This window comes from Gymnoscopelus braueri, assembly GCF_963280865.1.
Source record: "Gymnoscopelus braueri genome assembly, chromosome: 14".
Taxonomy (NCBI): domain Eukaryota; kingdom Metazoa; phylum Chordata; class Actinopteri; order Myctophiformes; family Myctophidae; genus Gymnoscopelus; species Gymnoscopelus braueri.
The window spans coordinates 30,747,080-30,769,917 of record NC_137619.1 but is presented as its reverse complement, the minus strand read 5'-3'; the positions used below and the strand labels follow the sequence as shown (position 1 = coordinate 30,769,917).

The 22,838-nt window shown below is 41.9% G+C and overlaps 1 protein-coding gene across 2 annotated transcripts in view; it reads right to left on the bottom strand.

Annotated features, from left to right (window-relative positions):
• The window catches only part of chrm3a (cholinergic receptor, muscarinic 3a), a 97,459-nt gene extending 76,419 nt beyond the window's left edge, over positions 1 to 21,040 (bottom strand). For both annotated transcript variants that reach the window (XM_080448631.1, XM_080448632.1), the window contains exon 1: positions 20,818 to 21,040. The gene's annotated coding sequence lies outside the window, so the exon portion shown is untranslated. The remainder of the gene's footprint in view (positions 1 to 20,817) is intronic.
• Positions 21,041 to 22,838: the final 1,798 nt, after the last annotated feature.

Genomic DNA, 22,838 nt, shown 5'->3' with positions numbered 1-22,838 from the left:
CAGAAGGAGGACCACAGATCATGGAAACTGCACAGAGTTGCCATGTCTGCTTATTAGCGACTTTGGGCTTGTTTTTCTGTAAAGTTGCTTGTAAATTATTGGTGGTTGCAGGTCTTTGTTTGTAAAATGTGGTTTTGAAAAATATTCAAAATGTTTCGCTCTTTTTTCATCAAGATTTGTTTGAAAATATCAGATCTACAAGCTCACAACGTGTCGTATTGCGACGTGTTGTGAGCTTGTAGATCGGCTATTTTCAAATAGCCGATGAATATGGTTTAAAGTCCTCATGTGGCCTATAGTCGCTTCTTTTGGGCTTGTTTTCACAGACCTGGTTGCTTATTTCTCTAGAAAAATCTGGCAACACTTAAAAAGGGAGTTTCTAAAGTTGAATACCAGAAGCAGTTGGATAATAAGAACAAAAGTCAGGCCCAGACATCCAGTCCTACATGCTACTGGGAATCTCATCTAACATACAGTCAGTTCCCATCCTCTGTTTAATGTAAATACCATGAAATGTCAGGAACATCCCAACACTCTGGTGGACTGACTGACAAGTAGTACTAAGTGTCACCCTGTTTTACATTTGATATGCAGCAATGTCACCTCTTGACTCCAGGACTTTGACATCATAAAGTACAATGTTTATTGCTTATTGTTGTACTCTTAGTATTTTATATCTGTTTACTGATTGAGTGTACAGCACTTTGGTTCAACGGTCTTGTTTTAAATGTGGTCTTCTCAGCCACAGCAGCCACAGCAGATGCTGCGCTAAAACTAGCTCTGGTCCATAGCGTTAGAAGAAGTTCTCCTTAACGCTATGGGACTTTCGAGCCTTTGTGCACGCGCCACAGGCAGAGCAGCCTCTCGTCTGTAGTCAAAATAAAAAATACACTTTCGCTACTCACCAAAACAAAGATGGTTTTATGGAGTTGAAAGTCTACTCTACTAGGTGGGAACACTCTGAGCCCCCCACTTCACGTCTAAAATACACCTTTTCTCCAGAAAATAAAATATTTCACCGGAAGGAAAACTCTGGTCAATAGAAAAATTCCATTGACCAGATCTGTAGAGGGAGCAGTGGAGTAACCAAAAAGATGTATTCCTTCAGGTGAAATATTTTCTTTTCTGGCCAAAAAGTGTATTTTAGTGAGGTGGGGGGCTCAGAGTGTTCTCACTTATTAGAGTAGGCTCTCATCTCCATAAAACTTATGTTTTATTTTTACTACAGTCGAGAGGCTGCGCAGCCTGCGCAGCCATTGAGCTAATAGAGCCAGCCTGCTTGCTCAGGGGAATCTGAGGGACAAATTGAATCTTGTGTCAGATCCTGTGTGTAGGTGTGATATGACCTTTGACACGATCTAAATGTCTCAATAGAAGAGGAGGGAGGCAAAATCCAACCACCCCACTTGTATAATTTATATTCTATTAACGTACTCTACCATACAGATTGGACAAAATTTCATTTTATTCATAAAAAAAAGTTACATAGTGCCACTTTAAGGGAAAAGATATTTCTTTACATAAATGCTCATTAGAAAATAACCCAGATTAGTGGCAAGTTTGAAGCCAACAGTCTAAATGGAACAAATAGAACGTCACCCAACCAATGGCTCCTGCACGCCTTTATTCTGTCTCTGCTCCGTTAGATCAAGAACTAATTCTCCTGAGAATGACTGCAGTCTGCAAGCGACGGCGCTGAATTAATGGTTCATTATGCCCAATGTAAGCAAACAGAGAGCCGGTGATGGGGGAAAATGAATTTAGGCCCATCCATGCCAGACATAACATCACTACAGAAATTAGAAAAGCACTCAGCCACATGCATAAAATAGTCAAAGACAGCACTGGCTTGTGAGAACAGAAAATGTAAAAGGACAGGATGCCAAATGCATTGACTAAGTGAAAAACCACAAAATATACGGAACTGGTCAAAAATAATAATAATCTGAAGCCTATACTTCTTAAGAAAAAAAAAACCCTCAGAAACCCAAAACTCAAAGTTCATGCTCATTCATTGTGAATCTGATCTGTTGCTGCTCAGTTCTCCAGACACCACTTTCAAATGAACTTTCCATTTTCACTCGGGCCAGTCACTCTAATCTTTACCAGATCACCTAACCACTTGTTCAGATGTTTAGAAAAAATCACTTTACGAGGTACTGGGAGTTAAATCAGAAAGACACCATACTGGTCAACTGCATAGATGGTCCGAATGTGACTGTCAGTCTGTGGTACCTAGCTTTATGACTGTGCCATACAGTAGCTATATGAATCGGCTTGATGTAACACTCCGTAGAGAATGAATGGGCTTGGAGTACAAGCATTTCACTGCCTGCAACGTTGTTACAGTACTGGCTGTATTGTGGTGTGCGCTGACTGCATGTGCACTTTATAATAAACAGTTTTAAGCCCAATAGCGGTGGATGGGTATGTCGATCATGCTGGATCGCCATGGAGTTTTTGTTGCACCTTCATGCTCCCGAGACGTGGTACCCTACTGATTTAGGTGACACTAAGGCCTTTCCTCTAGAGCCTCAGGTAAAAATGTCACCTTGGCATACAAGATAGTTCATAATGGGGAGCACATTCATGCTCCCCAGAGGAAGAACTATTTTGATTTTGGTGAACCCTTGTCCTGCACCACCCTAAGGTCAAACTTAAATTGTTCGGTCGGTTGATCATTTTGGGTTGGGCTCCCATCACTGTCTATGTGGGGCGTCTATTAGGGTAGCTTTGCCAAACATCCTTTCCTCATTGGACAATGTTAGACATAATCCTCCTATAATTTGACTAACCTCTGTGGTGGTGTTGTGGTGGTGTCTTGGTAACTTGCCAGGTTTCGCGCGAGAAATAAGCAGCAAGGTCTATGAAAACAAGGCCAAACGAAACGAACCCTACAAGCAACAAGGTCTATGAAAAGAAGGCCAAACGAAGAGCCTTCACACATATACCTTGCATCTTGGAAAACAGCCGATCTACAAGCTCACAACGCGTCCCCACACCCACCTGCACTTTCACAACCAACGCCAAAACACACTACCACCAATATGGCCCCTAAACCGCTTACAATAGGCCAACATGGCAACACCAAAGCCTGCTTCCACACCATAGACCCCGCCCACTCTCGCCAGGGAGCCACATTTCATTCTGCATCGTGGCTCCGTGGTGTGTGTGTGGGTGGGGGGGAGATGATCGCACCACAACTTGGGTCTGCGGCCGTGTATGCGTGGACACGCACGTGCGCATGCACGTTGGGGAGGCACGTGTCACAATGTACATTATTTGTGTTTGCGCGACGCCCGTGTGTGTGTTCGCGACGGGCCACGGGCCGCATGAGGATGTACCGGTGGTGTGTGTGTGTGTGTGTGTGTGTGTGTGTGTGTGTGTGTGTGTGTTTGTTTGTGCGCGCTCGCGACGGCTCGCGCGTGTGTGTGTTGGCGACGGCCGACGGGGAACTGCCTGTTAGATCTTTATATGCGCGGGTGTTTGTGTGTGTTCTGTTCCTCCACGACGGGATGTGCATGTGTGTGTACACACTACACCATTGATTCTCAAAGTGGGGTCCGGGGACCCCCAGGGGTCCTTGAGGGAGTTCCAGGGGGTCCCCAGCTAAATGATAGATTAGGCACCAAATGGACCCTTATGGGTCTGTAACTCTGAGAGTGTACAAATGGAACCAAACGGACTCTAACGGGTCCATTTGGTTCCATTTGTACACTCTCAGAGTTAAATTAACATACATTTTACGATATAAACTGGGGTCCAAGGGATAGAAATGGTGGGTCCGTAGCCCTAATGCATGTCAAACTGGGGGTCCTTGAAATTAAAATGGTTGAGATTCACTGCTAGAGCTGTAAAAAAAATCTTCTCTTATGGGGGTCCCTGGCATATCTTTTGAAATGGGGGTCCGCGGGCTAACAAGTGTCAATTTGGGGGTCCTTGCCATGAAAAGGTTTGAGAACCACTGCACTACACAGTACAAACTCACTTTCGATCCCTGATAAACTGTCTGTTCTCAGCGCATAAGCCAAAATGCACACTTTGGGTGCTCATATCCCCCTACGGGTATGGTCTAGTTTTCATAACTTTTGAACTGCTTGTTATTTAACAAATACACCTAGCCATTGACCACAGGGGAAGCAGCCTGCTAGCTGGGCTTTTAGACTCTTTTAGTCTCTTCTCCACAACTGTAGCACAGACGTAAAAGCTGTAAAAGCTATCTGTACAAGTTTAAAGAAAAAAGCCCTAATGTTCATTGAGAGTTTGAAGCAGCAGATGAGTATTAAATAACATCATGCTTCACTAGCTTCACTCTAGGAAAGAGCTGCTTGCAATTCAGTTCACAATTACAGACTGGAATGACTTGCACCGTTGGAGTAATACATGCAAATTCTTGAATTGATTTGTAAGCCCATTTAACTTATGGCCCTTTGAAACTTGTGAATGCACATCATGTCACATGAATTAGTATAGCATATGGGTCATCTCTTGTCAAATTTAGGGATGTTAACAATAAATCGACTATCGTTAATTGCCGTTAAGAATTTACCCGATTAAATGTATCGATTTTCAATTAATTTAATAAAAAATAAATAATGTTTTAATTTTTTTATTGGGGGGCTAGAGAAAGTTACAGGTATGGTGTGTGATATGAAATATGAGCTTACCATAATCACAGTAATCCTTAATCATATTCCATCATATTCAAGGGCTTTTGGAGAGAAATGAGACAGACTCCAGTCACTAGTTTAGAGCACTGCAGAGGGGAGGTGTGTCTAGGTTACAATTGGTTGGTAAAGTCCAGATGATAGTTAGTGGAATTTATGTTTATGCATAATTTATATTATATATGTTATTAGTGTCTATATGTCCTCTGAAATAATGTGGTTTACAGTGAGAACTTACTTCACTTGTTCCTTAAGCTTGTATGTATAATTGTCTCCGCCCGGCCGAAAGGCATGGCGAGAGAGTATGTTTTACCCCCTGTCCGTCCGTGTGTCCGTGTGTCCGTGTGTCCGTCCGTCCATCTGTCTGTGAGCAGCTAATCTCAGGCACCGTTGGCACGGTCGCTGTGAAACTGTGCACACACACTCCCTGGATGCCAATTCAGAACCTCTGCCCCAAATTTTTCACATAGGCCTGTTATAGCGCCACCAGGAGGCCGATTTGTGCAAAACCCATTTACTCCTACAGATTTTATCCAAACGTCATGCAAATCGGTACACAGTATCTCTATAGTCATGTGATCAACATGATCAACATGGATGGATCGATTTTCCATATTCCATCCTCATTGGCTAAGGTTGGCTTCCAAAATTTGCAGGATTGATCCGTTTTGAACAAAATGCCTCAAATCATGAACGCAGCTTGCGCTTTCCCTGCAATTTTCACACGCACATTCCCACTAGGCCGAGGAAGAAATGCCACCCTTTTCACATTGGCCTGTTATAGCGCCACCAGCAGGTATAATTTAGCAAAACACATTTTTGGAACAAAATGCCTCACATCACGAATGCAGTGTCAGATTGCCGTGGAAGGCCTAAGAAGAAATGGCAACCTTTTCACATTGGCCTATTATAGCGCCACCAGGAGGCCACAATAACCTACCTGACCTGGCGGAGACCTGTGCTCCGCGGAGCAATTTTCCTATTTGAATATATTTTTGTGTGTTGTAAAACACTTTGTAACTTTTGTATGTGCTTAATAAATAAAGCACTTTAAACTGGAGATGATGGCCACATAAATAAAGCACTTTTAAACTGAAGATGATGGCCAATGTTGATGATAATTGGGGGGAAATAATAATACTATCGTATGGTATGTGAGGTATGTGAATCGTGTATGGTATCTTATCGTGAAATTAGTGTCGTGACACCCCTAGTAAACACACAGCAGAGTCACCGCCATAACAGCAATGGTACAAAAAAAAAGCATAATAATAATAATAACATTAAGTGTTTTTGTGTTCGGTTTTCAGCCGTTTCTAAAGTGTTTAGAAACGGCAGATTTTTTTTTTCGGTTTTGGACAAGAATTTTCCTTTTGGTCCTAAAAAAATGCCACTTAAAATTAATCGACGATCGATCGATGAGGTTATCAACTATTAATTAATTAATTAATTAATATTTTGCATCCCTAGTCAAATTTGTGTAGTCCAACCTTTATAACAGTGGTCACAAGGTCTCAATATTTCAAGTTACAGAGCAACAGATGTTGCAATTTGTTGAACTCTGTGTGAATGTGAAGATTAAAATTCATGGATGACTGATCTTACACCAACAAGACAGATGAGCAGGTTAAATATGGAGTCACTGATGTCAGTAGAGGTCTCGTTGGTATGGCAGAAACCATCTGCATATGTCACACTGATGGATGGAGCGGGAACAGAGATCGAGCGACCCACTGTTAAGACAAGCCGCAAGTTAGGTTTGACTCGTCCCCCTGTCCTCTCCACTGATTGATGGGACTCAATGAATGGGAACATACCTGTACAATCATTGAGGACAAGGCTTCAATAATAGCTGTGAACCTTTGTGTATAATGTGAGGGAGAATGGCTGAATCAATGTGAAGTGTGCCGGTACTGTCACAGTAGATCCATCAAAGACGAAGGAGAAAACCTTGGGGTCGTGGTGACACTGGCTACTTGGCCCGACTGTAAAACTGTAAAAGGCAAGGAAAATGCTAACCCTCCGCTTAGCGTGGCTGCTCTTTAGAAGTGTCTTTCTTTTAAAGACAGGCTATGTTTCAAGTGAAGGGATGCTAGGAATACCACTTAGAACATGGCTAAAGTCTGATTTATTCTTAGTTGTGCAACGGTGTCGCTCACCAAAAATAGCCAATCCATAAACTCATAACACGTTACGGGCTTGTAGATCTGCTATTTTCGGTGCATGACACTGTGCGCAACAAAGTATATCCAGCCCTTAAGATGGGGGATTTCTCTTTTGTCTTTTCATTGCGTGTGGCTCCTTTGATGCTTTCTGGAGTAGTAATGGATTTTCTCTTGCCTGTATGGAAACGCTGTAGGAGTCAAAACAAGTGAGTCGTGTAGGGGTCGGGTGCAGGGGTAGAGGTGGTGGTCCATGAAATCATGTCATTTCTAACAACTTGAAAGAAGTGTTTGAAGTAAAATTCGTGATAGAAGAAAAATCCAATTAATAACAATGGGATAAGATTGGAATGACAACTCTCTTCAGTAAGACTGTATATTAAGGTTGGGTCTATAATGCATTATCCATGCATGTATAATGCATTATAATGTGCTTATAAGGCATTATAACACTCGTTATAAATGTTTATAATCATGCATAACAACTTATAACAAGGTCTCTGAAGTGCTATAAGTGCTGGTCATAATGCATTATAAGTTCAGCAGAACAGCACATTATAACAACCATAACCAGAAGCCAATTATAAATGCATTATAATGCATTATAAATGTGCTTGTAATGCATTATAGACCCGATCTTAAAAACTGTCTGGGGTGCTCATGAAATCCCCTTTAATATACCCTCTCTTCTTTTTCAACCCAAGGAAACCCACAAGAGCCATCACAAATGATCTCTATGGTATTCAATTGGTAACGGCAGTCAAATCAATATTTAAACTCCTGACTATATAATAGTTTTAGCTCTCTGAGATTCCCTGTGAGTAATTAACTGGATTGGGTAACTGGAAGGTCATGCTGTCAATAACTGTATGTCTCCAAAGTCAAAACGGAATGGAGAATATCCACTTGATTTCTTTGCCTGATGGTATTATTTCGTTTAACCCTACACAGTAAAATCCTCAGTGCTAATTTATTTATCTATTTGTAACTGGAGTGCACAAATGTAACCAATGGTCCATCTGGTGGAGTTAAATTAACACACAATTTCACACTCTTTCTGAAATGGTTAGGGTTACCTAACCATTTCAGAAAGAGAGAAATTGTGTTTTCTCTCGAGCAGCCACTCTCCTAAAACTCGGCAAGTCAAAGGAAGAACACGTAAAATAATTTGTTTCCTTGGTGCTTTTTAAGAGAGCCTGTGCTTTTGTCTGCCAAGATGCCAAAAAATGACTCAGCACTAGTTCGTGCAGCTGCACTTAGAAAGTGTCATTATTTTGGAGTCCTCCTTACAATGTACAACCAAAGTGGAATGGAAGGTGAGAAAAACAAAGTTCAGACATGTTTCAGTTCAATTCTCCAAAAAGCCTCAAAGTATTGTGCATCTACAACCAGCTTATCCTGTCCGAGTCGCAGCAATGCTCTAGCCCAGGGGTCTTCAACCTTTTCAGACCAGGGACCCCCAAACTGATGGGGTGATGGAGCAGGGACCCCCTACCTCGTAGGGTAGGGGGTAGGCCACCACATATATCGTATATTTATGTATAAAATTGTGTTTTATATGTATAAACATGAACAAATGGTTGCCTGGAGCCTGCTCCTACCCACAGGTTGTCCCAGTAGGTGTGCAAAAGACCTTTTCTTTCTCTACAAAATATGTATAAACATACCATGTTATTGTGCATTCAATACTAAGCTATTCAAATATGTCATGTTATGTTTAAAGACATATTGACATTTTTGAAAGATTTTTGTTACAATTTTTTTTTTTTTATCAAACAATTTCGTGGACCCCCTGCAGTACCTCCGCGGACCACCTAGGGGTCGCGGACCCCCTGTTGAAGACCTCTGCTCTAGCCTGGTTCCAGACCATAGACCCCGCCCACTCCACTGAGTGAACTGAAGCTTTAATCTGATAATCAGGCTAGCCATGCTCATCATGCCTCAAGAGTTTTAACCCATTAAGACCGGAGGCCGATTCTACAAATGCCTTCTAATTCAGTAGTTCTCACACTTCCAAGATTTTTCAAAAATGTTCAAAAATAGCAGATGTACAAGCTCGCAGCGCGGCGCTGCGGAAAAAAAATCTAAAATCATGCTTTCCCGGTTTTAATGGTCTAAAAGCGTCTACATCTGAAACGTCTGAGCAGCATCAAAACTGGCCTCATTGGAATGCTACGGTACTTGGAGCATAATTACGGTACGACTACGTACCAAGTATTTTTGACAAATTGTGTAATGAGGCAGAAATATTTTGACATATAGAACTCCAAACACCATAAAGGAGTCAAAACATTTAGAGTTGAGGAATTCAGCTAGTCTACAAACTTCAATGTGAAGACCTGGTGATGCTGTTTGCGGAGCCAGCATAACATCTAATACACAGCCATTCTCCATCCCCGAAGTTCACAAAGCTGCCAGCAATTAAACTGAAATTCAACTTCAACTTGAAGACACCAGAAACCCAAAAGAGGCCTATCCTTTTTCATATTAACAACAATTAGCACCCTAAAAAGCACCACTCAGGAAATTAAGAAGGAGCCCAAACACTTGAATGTAAATAGCCTCTGACATGTCCTGATTATGATGTATAGGGGAGCGATGTGTTGTGCCGTTCTCAGGCAGACATGCTGCCAAGGCTGAGATAGAGAAGGATCCTGAAGGGTGATATACTTAGTTGCACGCTGGTGTCATGCACTGAAAACTACTACAACCTACCAGCTAAAAAACGTGTTGCGTTGCACCACGTTGTGAGCTTGTAGGTCTACTGTTTTTGATGCGTGACACAGCGCACAACCACGTACATATAAGACGTTATACAACCAGGGAAGTGACTCAGACACGCTCTCACTCTGTTCCTAAAAGAACCGTTTATCACTGTTAATTAATTACATCATATAAGGCCCTCATATCTAATAAAGCAAATAATAAACGTCAGAGAGGCAACACTGGGGTCACAGAGTCATCTGGCGCTTGCTAATTAATACTCAGTGGTATCTGATGCATAGATAAGCCAGTGGACTATAAACCATAAGTAGCTACTCTTATCTCTCAAACAAATATTTGATCCTTGTGGATAAGTTGTCGATATAAATAGTCAAATAAACAATACATTGTCTAAACAAGGATGTCAAAGAGGAAGGAAGGATAAAAGGATGAAAATAACTAGATATTCAACAATGGCTGATTCTTTCAATGACACATCAAAAGATCATGACCTCAAAATCATGACATGGAATCATTCATCACTCAACACCTCTCAATAAAAGTTTCAACGTGATTATAATTTTTAGGCATCAAATCCAAGTAATATATACTTAACACATCAACCTGATTTCATCAACTTATCTGACTGTTTACAGAATAATTGTATTTATGTAAAATGGTTAAATAAACTCCACTGCCATGCCTGTTTATGCAATAAATACAACAAGCTTACATTTCAAAGACACAAAGAGGGTGCCATATCAATAAACTTTTTTTTCTTCTACTAATGTGGTTCTGCCAAAAGCCTCTCCGTGGATGTGTGCCAAGGTGTTCCATCCCTCTCTCATTGCAGGTTCTGTGCTTTATCCCTGAGACATTGGTGAAGGCTCATTTACACTTCACCGCGACACTGTGTCGCTCAATGACAATGACAGTTAAAATATGCCATTGTTAAGTGTAAATTAAACCTAAATAAGGATTCTGCTGCTGCCATAGCACTGTGCCACACAGCTCTCCAATATCCATAATACCTCGATATCTGCTCAGCATGGTCTAGCCTGACTCAACATTGGATCAGAAGCAAGAAAAACACCTCTAGCTTCCCTTTCACCCAGCTGTTCCATAAGAGTCTGCATCCCGCTCTGCTTATCGTCAGTCAGAGGCTTTCCGCGGCCGATAAGGATGAATGCAAAACAGATGACCACCACCCCTTAAAGCTATCCTGGTGGTGATCCATGTTATTACACTCTTCTTCAAAAAGCTTTCATGCTGTGCCAATTTCCTGTCATTCCAGGGATGAGCTCCAGATTATTAGCACTTTGCTGAGTAGAGGTAATCCCTGGGGAAGCATTTATTTCCGCCAATCCATGCACCAACCAAAGTGACTGAAAAATTGCAACAAGGTAGGCCTATGTTGGAACCCAACGCAGGTGCTTTCTCAACAGGCTCCTACCAATTTCAGGATACTTCATTATTTATTTACATTGTTTACAGAACATAATGTGCACTCTGTAGCACAATAATAAGTGTTGATTTATGACTTCAGAATGCAACTGCCTGATTCCTCAAACACTGTCTCCTCACCCTACATATAATAATAATAACTATATAAATAATTTATAGAGAGAGATACAGACAGACAACACAGAGACATACAATTTAAACAATACACATACATCACATAGTGATCGCAAAAAAGAGAACAAGGAATAGCAGGTTAGTAAAGTGTAGCCGAAGCTGTGCATGCGTGCGTGTGTGGCTGCGTGCGTGCGTGTGTGTGTGTGTGTGAGACTGTCTGTTATAGAGGACTGTCATCTTGCTGCTGTCCCATGATCAAACCATAAACATTCCATTGCTGTGCTTTCTTACTGTGTCACTGTCACTTGCTGTGTGTGACCATCTCTGACTCCCCGCCTAAGGGCTACACGTTCTGGTTGACTCGCGTTAATTTTCCTCAATACAGTGTAGCCAGAGGGCTCTCTCTCTAGCCTGGTACAATTTGTAGAGCGGTAGCTCTGACATAAACGTCAATCACACCAATATCAGAGGAAGCAAGAACAATGCCTTTTAGATTTTAGTATGAACTTCCATGAACCACGAGGATGGGGAAAAAACAACTTTGACAGCTGTTTCGAGGGGAAAACGAGACAATCGATAGGACTGCTGGCTTGAGTTCACTTTGGACAGTGGGACAAATTAACTGTGACTGAGGTGTGGGGAAAGGCTATGGCAAGTGGGCAGGTGATGAAAATGTGATTGACATGAAAATCTGAAGGGTGATATGGCATAACCTTCAAGTATGCTTAAGAATAGAACAACTGTGGGTGGATTGGCCTAATATTATTCAAACCAAGAGATCTACTGTAAATTTACAGCAGACATTCCAATTCTATAAACCATGTTTGTCACGTGACATTCAACACAGGACTGACTGCAGCATCCTGTCAGACTCTATAACGCTTATCAGAGATGGGATGGAGGTCGCTGAGGACAAACAGAATGGCATTATGCTCAAAATGTATTATGAGCCAAGGAGACAGCATACATGTTGTCGTTATGACAGAGATATTGCATTTATGTATTTATGCAGTATAAATCCTGTGGCAATAAGACAGAAATATATAAAAGCTGATTGGGGGTAAAACAAATCAGTCCTTCCTTTTTTTGACAAAGTACCTCCCCTCCTAATTTAGTTGCACTACACATTTACAGTAAATACACTACTTGAAACTATTCGACAAACAGGCAACATCCTTAATGAGCTGTGTTATAAAAGGCATCAGGCGGGAACAAAATAAACATGTCTGTTGGTTACTTGTGACAGAAGTCAGGCAGCAACACCTAATCCAACTATACTTGTAATTTAGATGTATGTTATTAAGACAGATGCTAGGTTCTTGGTTTACCTGTGATCCTAGTATACTGAGGCACTAAACACTGTCTCTCTGCATTTGGTGTATGTGTTTACCTTGCTTATTGTCTCCGCCAGGCCGAAAGGCATGGCGAGAGAGTATGTTTTCGCCCCTGTCCGTCCGTCCGTGTGTCCTGTCTGTGTGTTAGCAGCTAATCTCTGGCACCGTTGGCCCGGTCGCTCCGAAACTGTGCACACACACTCCCTGGATGCCAATTCAGAACCTCTGCCCCAATTTTTTCACATGGGCCTGTTATAGCGCCACCAGGGGGCCGATTTGTGCAAAACCTTTTTTTTTTACATTACTCCTACACATTTTATCCAAACGTCATGCAAATCGGTACACAGTATCTCTATCGTCATGTGATCAACACGAATCTGTCCGATTTCCCATATTCCATCCTCATTGCCTATGGTTGGCTTCCAAAGTTTGCAGGATTGGTCCGTTTTGAACAAAAAGCCTCAAACTATGCACGCAGCTTGCGATTTCCGTGAATTTTCACACGCACATTCCCACTAGGCCGAGGAAGAAATGCCACCCTTTTCACATTGGCCTGTTATAGCGCCACCAGCAGGTCTAATTTAGCAAAACACTTTTTTGGAACAAAATGCCTCAAATCATGAATGCAGTGTCTGATTGCCGTGAAAGACCTAAGAATAAATGGCACCCTTTTCATATTGGCCTATTATAGCGCCACCAGGAGGCCAGAATAACGTACCTGACCTGGCGGAGACCTGTGCTCCGAGGAGCACTTTTTCTAGTTGTAAGTCGCTCTGGATAAATCCAGTACTTTGGAGTGACTTCAAATAGGCTATTTTGCTTTTTTATGTTGTCCTTTTAATATTTTAACCACTTAAACCCTATATACTTTGTTGAGCAGGATCCCGCAGGGGTCTATACTTGGTCCGCTACTTTTTTCCCTGTAGACCAAATCTATAGCACATCTAAAAGCTCACAAAGCAACACGCTGTGAGCTTGTAAATCAGTTATGATAGATCGCTGAATAGTTTTGCAGAGGGTTCGCCTATTATAACATACCCATAATATGGATGCTAGGGTTCATGTGGTCAATGAGAGAGCATTCCACTAATCTCAGAAATGTAGCATAGAATACAGAGGTTTTTGGAGGTGCACATAAGGATTAAATCCCTTTTGTTCATCTCATCCGCTTCCATCTTCCATGTCTCAGTTGAATTGCTAATGAGTTCTTGAATGGCAGCATCAATTGCCATATCAACAGCATATGGAAAACTTACATGAATGATCTTTAATGGCTTAATGCCCATTCTGTTGTTAACAAGACACCAATCACATGCTATGTGTATATTAGCAAATTATAGCATCATTGTTCCTGTCAGTCAATGAAAGTCAATTAAGTAGAACCGATTTAAAGCACACAAACTAGTCTGCATTGTAAACTTTATCTTCAGTGTACCTGACATGTCAGAGTTTGTGTATAGCCACAAAATGAATCTTTAAGGGGATTTGTTTGCACCAATTATTAACAAAAAAAGAATATGTAGGTTATTACATTTATTCTAGGTTACTAACATGTTCATTCAACTGGAAATGAATTTTCTCGTTTGTTTATAGACATTCCTTCCTCTCTACATTCCCTCCTTTGATTGATTGATGTACTTTATTTAGTAAGACATGAGAACATCAGTACATGGAAGTACAAATTCACAATACAAGGTCTACTAAACTGGGAGACTCATTAAGCACTAAGCTTGTTTAAGATGAGATCCCCATGCACACAAATCATGATGACATATAAGAGACAGACAGATATACACACTACTATACAGAATGTCATACAATCAGCTTACAGGTTACTGGTATGAAGAGTGAAAAAAATGTACAAGAGAAGAAAAAGAAATAGGGGGGGGGTAGGGGGGGTAGGTTAAGACTTAGACAGGGGCCATTTTCGAATTGCAGCCTCCTGAAGGTGTATCTGTAGGGCAGTTTTGAAAGTGAGTAGGGTTTTACACTCCTTTACTCCTTTTGGTTGGGCATTCCACATTTTTGATGAATAGCATGAGAACGAGTTCATTCCCTTTGTTGAGCCAAATCTGGGTTGCACATGATTTTCTTTCTTTCTGTCTTTCTTTCATCATTCACTTATTTTGCATACTTTATTCTTAGCATGCTAACATGTCTGTAGCGATGTGTTGACTATTAATCCACTGAGAATGACTGTCAAGGCAAAGGCTGTGAACAAAGGGTAACTGCTGCCACATAAATTTTTCACAACACACTTGACACTTGACACAGTCCCAGTGAGTGAGGAGAACTATACTCAACATTAGGATCACAATAACCCAACTCCTCACTAGTCTGAGGCAAACTTTAAGGCAGACTGCCCTTTGATGGATGTGTATGGGAAAAAAACAAGAGTCTATTAGGCTTCCAATTACAAAGCAATCTTTGGCTGAATCAATATTTTGTGCTGTACATTCACTCAGAATAATAAACAAGCCATCAGTGGAAGAGTTTAAAATCATTTAGCAATTAGAGTTTGGGCTCAAGCCTTCTGTCTATGAAGCTTCCATCATTATCACCAGTTGTGCTCAGGAGCTGGAGCGCCTTTGAATACAGTCTCTCACAAGACCCTGTTAAAAATTAGCTTTTCTTCAAGTCTTATTTGTCTCTCTCCCTCAAGAGATATAAAAGTATAGCATTGAGCGCCCCTGAAGCTATACTTTTATATATCTCTTTCATTTCTGTAATGTCTCCACCCATTCCTGTGCCTTCCTCTCCTTCTCATTGTATCTATCTCTCTCTCTCCCTCCCTTCCCTCTCTCCCTCCCTCATAATCTCTTTGCCTTTTTACTTCAGCCCCATCCCTCTCCACCTCTTCAGAGAATGATGGACAGCCAGTCCTTATTGATTTATTTACACAGAACAGACAGAGAGCAGACCTAAAAATGAACCTCACATTATACATGAATCTTAACTTCCCTGGAAAGGGCTGCTGCTGAGGAGAGGAGAGGAGAGGAGAGGAGAGGAGAGGAGAGGAGAGGAGAGGAGAGGAGAGGAGAGGAGAGGAGAGGAGAGGAGAGGAGAGGAGAGGAGAGGAGAGGAGAGGAGAGGAGAGGAGAGGAGAGGAGAGTGGATAACAAAAAGGCAAGGTTAAGAGAGAGAGAATGACTCGGGAGCTCAAGAAAGGTGGGTGAGAGAGACAGAGAGTGAGCTACAGTGGAAGTAAACAAAAAAGGGAACAGACAGACAGACAGACAGACAGACAGTGATAGTTAGAAAAAGTTAGACAAAGCCTGGCTGCGGTGCAGAGACACTGAGAGTGTTGCTGGTATCTCGACAGACATATTCAAGCAGAATGGAAATACCAGCGTGAATGTCAACACCGTGTGGACTGTTTCCTATTACAACATTAACAGTCACGGTTGCCAGAGCCAAAGACACAATGCCGCCCGGAGAGTTATGTATACCGAAACAAACCCTCTCATACACACTGTACTGTACATAACATCACTGACATCCACTCAGCCTCCATACAGACACCACCCAGCCCTGTTCCAGCACCGTGCCTGACCTTTGAACCGACTCCACCATTCCATTATCTTGATTCGTGTGTGTGAATTGCTGCGTGCTGAACATACACAATATCCGAAGGCAAACACAGAGCACTGATGTTAACAGCCCTCCAGTGAGCACCTTATTGCCACCCCTGGGAACAGTTTCAGTTAAGCCTCTGACAACAGGTAAAGGTCAGTGAATTATGAGCGTCACTCTAACACACTGACAGAGAGACAGACAGCGAGACAGACAGACAGACAGCGAGACAGACAGACAGACAGACAGACAGACAGACAGACAGACAGACAGAAAGCCTCAATTGTGTCTGCAGAGCACTGTTATTACTAATGTAAGCCATGCGCGCATCAATCAAATAATCAGCAGCACTTCATGTAGAGAATAGGGGATAATTAGATAATATTAAAATATATTCTTTCTTTCTTTTTTTAATTCATTATTTTTCATTTAAAATTATTCAGACAAATACATCTTTTGTCCAGCAGGCTCTGGTTCTCGTTGACTTTGGAACTAATGTCCTGGGCCGAAAATAGCAAACCTACAAGCTCACAACGCGTCATGATGCGATGCATTATGAGCTTGTAGATCAGCTATTTTGAGTGTGGGACACACACAAGATGGGTGCCCTGCAGTAGTTTTCACTTAAACTATTATAATCTGTATAAACCCGGTGTCCCTATTTTGGGAATGTAATTATATGCTTTTTTTTTTCCTAATAAATGTTTAAAAAAATCAGAAAATAGTGAGAATAGCAGATCTAGGGACGGCCAATTCTGAATGTGTAGATAGGCTATGAGGGAATTAAGCCCTAACCCCTGGGCACTACTGTTAATTAATACCGCCCACTGCTCCTAAAAGTTAGCATGGGTGAATGCAGAGGGCCCTTCATTGCATATCCTTCCCCCTCTCTCTCCTGCCATTTCCTACCTCTGTCCTCTGAATTTTTTCTTTTTAATGAAACACGTCGAGATGCGACCTGCGAGCTTGTAGATCAGTGATTTCCACCGCGCAACACCATCGTACGACAGAGTATAAATTAGGTCAATACTGTACCACTATGATGACTGTTCCATGGAACAGTATACAGTAGAGGGACAACAAGGCAATATGTCTTATTGGGCTACTGGAGTCTGTTGGTGTCTCTGAAGCTAAGCAGGCCACCGTGTGAACATGGTACTGCAACAGTACACAGTAAAAGCCTCAGTGTTGATGTAATCCCGAGTGTGTAAAAATGGACCTGTACGGTGGTTTTGGGTTCACCTTTACACTCTCTCCGAGTTAACATTGAGGGTTTTACTGTGTAGCTCGCCAGAGAGGAGAGACAGCGATGGAGACAAGGAGGCGACTCCGTCACCTCATAAGGTTTTGATTTAATCACACCCCAAATGGGGGGGGTGGGGGGGTGTACTGGTCAGTACCATTGATTTTTTTTATAGCTTATCCATTGTAAATCAAGTGTGTGTCCAACGTTTATGCATTGGTGATCGATCAGCAGCCTTTCTGTTTGATCACACTTTTCTGACAGAGTGAATGACATCTTGACATCTACTGTAGGCAGGTTTTATTTACCGGTAGTATCACACCAATTTCTCTTTCACTAACAAATACACAAATTAATATATACATGTCTGCCAATGAAGTTACTCTACACATTTTTCTCCACCGAACACGGGCAAATTGTGTTTGTATAGAAAGAGACTAAACAACGCACCGTGATGGAATCGAACCCCTAGACTCTATGGTGGTGGACAGGAACCATTGTGTCACATTGTGTATTTTTATTTCATTTATTTATTTTTGACTTTATTATTTATTTATTATTTATAATGGAAGTCAAAGGTGGTCGGATTGTCCCGAACCCGTGCCCAAATAATGGAGTCTGGCCTCACAGACAGGGCACATGAAGTCAGAGATCCCCAGGAGCCACGCTGTTATTTGTTTTTCAAACCCACAACAGGTGTTGTTAAACCAGACAACCAAGACTGCATATGACCAAAATGCCACAGCATCAAGTCATCCAACTCCATTGTCCGACGACATTCCATCCTATTAGGTCACAGCTCTGCTGTGCTGAAGGGATTTCCAGCACATGATCTAGAGATGTTCCCTGTATGGAACAAAAGATGAAACATCCCACTCCCCCCGCACACACCATTGACATGGCGGACGGATGTGAATGATAGTTTTACACATTATAGACCATTATAGACCGCAGCAGAAAAGCCTGTGCCCGCATGCTGTCTAAAGATAGGCATGTTAGGAGTGCTGTTTGGCTCTGCTGTGTTCTGGGCGGCTGTGAAAGTGGATTAAACAAGCTTTAACATCAAGACGAGCACTAATGAAGCCCAATGGGGGAGTTAGCCAGTCTTGTTTGTCCAGCTGACTCCTGCGAAACAGCCATCACTGTCTGCCTGCTCTAAAAGTAGCTTGACGGCACCTGGGTATGCTATGACCTGTCTGTTCAGCCTACAAGCCTGCATGTTAAGCACACACAATCTCACTTGTAGAGCTGGCAGATAATTCTACATGTGTCTTTCAGTGGAATCGTATCATGAGGGAATGATGATATAAGGCAATAATCGGTCAAACAGTCTAATTTTTTATTACATGTTATTAATGTTATTTTAACATCCTTGAACAGTTTTGTTTGACAAAACATAACATTCAATGAACATGCAGTGAAACTGAATTTGATAGTTTACTGTGATTTTGCAAGCACGTGCCCAATCATGATATCGAGATCTAAAAATATCCATGATTATCGCTACATTGATTTCAAACATATTGACAATCCCCTCCTCAGGACCTCACCCCCATTCATACTATGAAGCATAATAAGGTGTCCAAAGGTTTAAACAAATTCCATACAAATGTATTATCAGGATAAAAAACGATTAACCACTGCAGTCTGTCTGATTAGACATGGGCCCTGACTAATCAAGACTTTAATCAAGCATCAGTAATCTTCCTCTTCCACTGAATACAAGATCCTCTCTTCAACAGCATTGGTTCAATGATAAGGAACTGGGTCCTCCACAGGTGAAGAGATTAAGTTTACAGATAAAAAAGAGTATTTGTCTTTATATCCCTGTATAAAATACACAGGACATGGTTTACCAAATGCAGCTCTTTGCAAATTACACGTGTGAACCCTGGACAATACACATATTTGAAGAATTTGTGTTGAGTGCATAGCTAATCATTTTAAATGCGCAGGGGGAGGCGTTGTTGCAAGACTGCATTGATTAATTTACAATGGTCATGGGGCAGAACAAGCCTCCTCCGGCAAGGCAGCATCGATTCAGGGCATCAGGTGTATCAGAGGACAGGCAGTATGGGTATTCCCATCCCAGTTGGAAACACTTACAGTACACCTTAATAAGCTATGGCCCGGCATAGGCGGTAGGCAATCCTTCCTTTGCCCAGGGCCCATGAGAGAAAATCATAACCATGATCAATCCAGCACACAAAATCATCTATCACTGGAGGAAAACCCCAAGATACATTAGTTCACTAATACTGACAGCAGCACACACAATACATCAAACCATGGATGGAGGCTCTGTTGCTCGCTCCCCACCATTCTGTTTCACCTCCTCTCCATCCCATGTCTCTTTCTCTATTCTACCGTCTCCCTCCCTCTGTAACACTAACAGAAGAGCACACACATTGCACTCAGAGTCAGTCAGTCAGAGTTGAATTGACATTCTGGATTTTACAGAACGGACGGACAGGACAAAATAAATAGGAACTTCACAGGAAGAAGAGTGTGCAGTATGACGTAACCAATGGCTGTGTTGATATACACATAATATATAAAAAAAAACATGATATGTTGATATATATATCATTATGCAACATTTTTACAATAACAAACATATGTGAGTTTGTCTGTATAGTTCCAGGTTGACGTATAAGGCCACTGTGTCCTTATGCCCACACTCAATAGATTCTGTAATAAATAATTGCAACCCATGGGCCAAAAGGAAAATGTTTGTTCCCTGGCACAGATGCCATTGCCTCTGTTCATACTCATTATCCTTCACAAAGTAAAAATGCTCCAGGTCACTGAGAGGGAACAATTCTTTGCTTTGCCATTTTGGGATATTGAGAATAAAGCAGAAAGTAACCCCAATACATGAAACCCTACCACTTGCCATGTAAGGACACAATGACTTGTCTCACCCCCTGCAGCAACGGTTATCCATCTGATACCCGATTACGAAAATACTATAAAAGGTATCCCATATCACTTCAAGGTCAGTATTGCTATTCAACTTTTGAACTGCCTATGGGCTTCAGAGACTGCGGAGGCAACAACAAAACAGTGTTGAATGATGGGAACAAACCTTTTGCGAGCGCAGGATGCTGACCAAAAGCATTAAGGACCAGCGCTTGTTTCCCAAAATTCCCAGAGCTTACAAACACGTCTATAATAATAGAAACTTGCATGCGCTTTGGTTACATTGATTAATTGATTGAATACTTTATTAACAGTTTACCAAAAAAAAGCACAGAAAGTATAGTTCTATACAAAAGGATGCTAAAAAGATTAAACCCAAGAAAGCACTATGTCACTCATGTGTATTCAATTCATCGTATGAGTTGGGGTCGGTTCTATCCTGAAAAAGCTCTATAACAACGATAAACCGCAAAATTTACTGTATTGTCCATGCACACACAATATTAAATATTCATAAGTTATACCTAGACGTTACAAAATAAAGCGCCAGCAAAAAAAAAAAGAAATAACTTTTATGAAACAAGTAACAAAGAAGTTATTATCGTCTCGCACACAATGGCTGATCTTTCACTTACCTCATGATGGATCAGAAGAAGAATGGGGGGAGACGGTAATAATACGGAGAAAGTCCACTCCAGTGTGTCACAGATCCGTGACGGGGGGGGGGGGCAATATAGGCTCGGTCCGACTCCAAACTAAACGGTGGTTGAAGCGCAGGCGGTGCTCAGCCTGTATCACGCTCTGACTACCTGACTGACTCCGTGGTCTGTTGTCCGGTGCGTCGCCCCAACAGCTGTGCTGTCTGTCTGTCTGTCTGTCTGCCAGCACAGTGGGATCTCCAAGACCAGAGCGCACAGAAGCGTCTCTCTGGGGTACAACAGTACAGCGCCATTGGCCACGGGGCCAGTGACGCACCGGCAGGTGGCACACCCGCTGTAAAAAACTGTGGAAGACGTTCATTCATTACAGCAGTGGTTTCCCAAACTGGGGTTCGGGACCCCCAGGGAAGTCCCCATTTTTTTTCTTTTTTTTTATAGGGGGGGGGGGGGGGGGTCCCCAGATGTAGCTTAATGCGCAACATTGTTTTCTCACTCAACAGTACACAAAACAACATACAGTATACGTCTGGTATCTGCACATTTCTAAAGTTACAATTTAATGACTTTCAAGACCTTTTTTAATACCAAATTGTCAAATATTACGGAAGAGGCAACGTAGTGAAAATATTCGATCCACAAGCTCAACAATGCCTGGCAGTGTGAGGCTTGTGAGCTTGTAGATCTACTATTTTCACAATATTGATCTGTGGAACCGAGTCAAACTAAATGCAATGCAATACAATTCCAAGTGCTTGTCAGGGTGGGGGGGGGTCCCCAGTTCAAATATGATTATTTTGGGGGCCGCAGCCTGAAAAGTTTGGGACCCACTGCCTTAAGGGGAGAATCACCAGAATCAATGCTCATAAATCCTCACTTATTCAATACATATAGTAGTCCAATAGGCTGTTCCAAACTTCCAAAATCAGCTGCAACTGATTAACAGAAATAATCAACTCCCACGTTTGCTGTTTTACGCACTTGCCTTAATGTCGTCACTCGTCGAGTTCTTACGTCATGTTAGATTTTAGAGTTACTAAATTGTCTCAGTTAAAGCATAGCCGACAAGCAGGTTAGTGAATGTTTCATTTCAAAAAGGCTATATAATCTCGGAAAACAAAAATAAATGCAAAGATTTAGCCCCATTATACGAACCTCTCTCATTCCGCTATACAGCTCCGAGATGAGGTTCCACTGCGAGCTCTATCGGAATCGGTGGAAAGGCCGCAAAGGGTCCGTGGATAACCCTTTTCGCCACATCGTATCCAAAAACGTGTAGTGTTTGAGGTATGGTCCGGCACCCTAAGTTTTTGGTCCGGCACGAAACAACCGTTTAAAATTGCTTATTTAGTCAGCCTGTCGCTTTCCCATTGTATAGCCGAACCGCGTGCAGTACTGTAGCCTACTGTCTGGCACGGTGGCACCTGACGTTTTCCGGGTTGAATAATATAATGGGGCTTGCCAAAACTATGCAATAGTAATAGTGCAAACTGGAACTTTATAGGATACACTCATTAGGCTAAATGAGAAAATACAGACAGTATTTAAAGCTAATTTGAAATTGATGCAGCTACTGTATAGCCTAGCCCTAGAAGACAGAGCATGGTCTATCTGGACGAGGAGAGAGCCAAGAAAGATTACAGATTAGGCTACTTTAACCATTTAGTGCTGTTGAACAAAGTTAAAGTTGTTATCTATCTGTCTGTCTGTCTGTCTGTCTGTTTTGAGATAGCTTGTGTTTGGAATGTTGAGATTCTGTCTTCACTCCAGGCAAGGCAAGTTTATTTCACTTGTAAAGTCCACGCCTTCAAACAGAAAATCAATTAGTTATATTTATTATAAATGAAAAGTTGATGTGATTAATTGAATAGGGTGAAATGGAAAGAGGGCTGAAGAGGTCGAGGATGAAGGGATGAGACTTGGGGGAGGTGAACGGATGTGTGAGAGAGGATGAAGGGGTGATGGTGGTCGGTGGACAAGGGGAAGATGAGGTGTGAGGG